This window comes from Notothenia coriiceps, unplaced genomic scaffold (assembly GCF_000735185.1).
Source record: "Notothenia coriiceps isolate Sejong01 unplaced genomic scaffold, NC01 NC01_scaffold00030807, whole genome shotgun sequence".
Taxonomy (NCBI): Eukaryota; Metazoa; Chordata; class Actinopteri; order Perciformes; family Nototheniidae; genus Notothenia; species Notothenia coriiceps.
In genome coordinates this window covers 1-2,134 of record NW_011363508.1, presented here as the reverse complement: position 1 = coordinate 2,134, position 2,134 = coordinate 1, and the positions used below count along the sequence as shown (strand labels likewise).

The 2,134-nt window shown below is 45.8% G+C and overlaps 1 long non-coding RNA gene across 1 annotated transcript; it reads left to right on the top strand.

Annotated features, from left to right (window-relative positions):
* The first annotated feature begins 745 nt into the window (after positions 1–745).
* On the top strand, positions 746–1,896 carry LOC104959705 (uncharacterized). The gene is made up of 3 exons (XR_799902.1): positions 746–865; positions 1,391–1,552; positions 1,754–1,896. It is a non-coding gene; the product is annotated as an uncharacterized lncRNA (long non-coding RNA).
* The last annotated feature ends 238 nt before the right edge of the window (positions 1,897–2,134 follow it).

The window sequence follows — 2,134 nt, the reverse complement described above, 5'->3', positions numbered from 1 at the left end:
GCATATTTTACTAATCACTCCCCCTTCAAATGGAAATATGTGTTTACACAAAGGATGACCAAACCGTTTGAGACCCACAGAGAACTTAGACTAAGTTAACTATCTAAACACTCAGAGTCCTTTACCTCACCTGAGCTGTAGTTATCAGTCTCTCAGTCTGACAGGAGAGGACTCTCCTCCACCTTGTTGTTGAAACAGCTCCTTATATCCGTTAACGCAGCTAGCTAGCACCAGATGCTAACAGCAACAATACACGTAACCGGTGCGCGCGCTTTCTCTCTCGCTCGCTCGCGAAACACACTAACACACACCCTCCCGAGCTTGAATGACACACAGAGACCAATCGAGGGCTTTAGTGTATGATCTGTATGAAAGTGGCCATGTCGGCAGGCCACATCATGTAGACAGCCAGTCACAATCTGTGAGGCAGAGTCAGACCCACATTTGCGCAGCGTTGCGTTCACAATACATACATAAAAAAAAAAATCCTCAGGCCAGCAGGCCACTTCACAGGCCAGGCCATCGGGAAACCTCCCGGTCCTCCCGATGGCCAGTCCGGGCCTGTCTGTGACTGTTCTGGTCTGTTCACAGTTTCTGTTCCAAGTCCTTAAACACTTCATTTTTACTCAAATTAATGTTCTGACAACGGTAGCATATGTATTGATTACTACTAAAATATGTATGTCATACCTATTCCTGGTAAATGTCACGTGACATTCATATTCATTATACACACACACTAACTGCTGTTGTGTGTTTCCCTCCCATCCAGAGGCTTCAGTAGAGGCCACTCACATCATCTCAGCCATCAGTGAGGTGTCCTCAATCCCTGCTCCCTGTGACTCGGAGGCAGCAGCATTCAAAGGTGACCTCTTGACCTCTGTAACCTTGATATCTTAAAGCATAATCAGAAAAGCACAATTTGAAATGTACATCTATGTGTACAGCAGATACATGCATGTGGCTGGTGGCTGCTAACCAGATGTGTTTTACATATAATGGAAAACTCAGAAATCCCCAAATATTTCCCCAGCTGACGGTTATATCACTCTGAACCCTAACCGTCACTATTTCAGAGCCATGCGAATAATCACGGCTCTCGGTTGTGTTTACTCGCGTCATTAAAACAAGATGCGCTGACAAAGGGGGCGTGGCTTATCTCCTTAGATACTATGGTAGATACCAACTATAACAAAATGAACATATTTTTAATTTCATTGTATCACACGTTTCAAAATGATGCCGAAATAAAAAAATTCTGATACCGGTTAGTAAAAACCATGAATGCTTTGACAAAGTGTGCAGTCTTTTGTGAACGCACAAACTCAGAGACTTCAAGGTTGGAAATGACAAAGTAAGATGACATTGCCTGTTTGTGCATGTTCTCTAGAGGAGTGCACAGAGTGCCACGACCATATGGATACTGCAGTGTCAGCGATGGAGGAGCCTGAGACAGAGCCCGGGGCGTCAGAGGCCCTGAAGGAGCGCCCCGTGGAGGAGGTGACCGCTAGACTGGCCCAACAAGACCACGAGGAACAGGAAGTCCTCACATGTAGGCTGGAGCACACACACACATTCTTCAGAAAGTGAATGAATAAAAGTTGATTTAATTTATTTTGTAATGAAAAACATGTTTAACTCCTACTGTGTGTGTGTGTGTGTGTGTGTGTGTGTGTGTGTGTGTGTGTGTGTGTGTGTGTGTGTGTGTGTGTGTGTGTGTGTGTGTGTGTGTGTGTGTGTGTGTGTGTTGCAGCTGTATCAGCCAGTCTGGACGACTCCCTGGCCAGCTCTGCTAAAGCCACTTTGCAGGCTATTGGAGCTCAGGAGGCCGCGCTGCAGGCCATCGCTCAGCACACACTCAGACTGAAGGAGGCCATGGAGGCAGAGGTACTGACTGTGGTCGGATCACAGTAGCACTGGCAGTCATTTTTCAACCCAGTTTAGATTCAACCACACCCATTTCTGCATTAGCATAGCTCTGCATGATGGACGTATAAGAGAATTCAAGTCAAAGTCAGCTTTATTGTCTACGTGTGTTTTACATACAGAAATCTTGAAATACCGTTCCTCGCAGTCCCACAGTGTGACGTATACAGTGGGGCAAAAAAGTATTTAGTCAGCCACCAATTGTGCA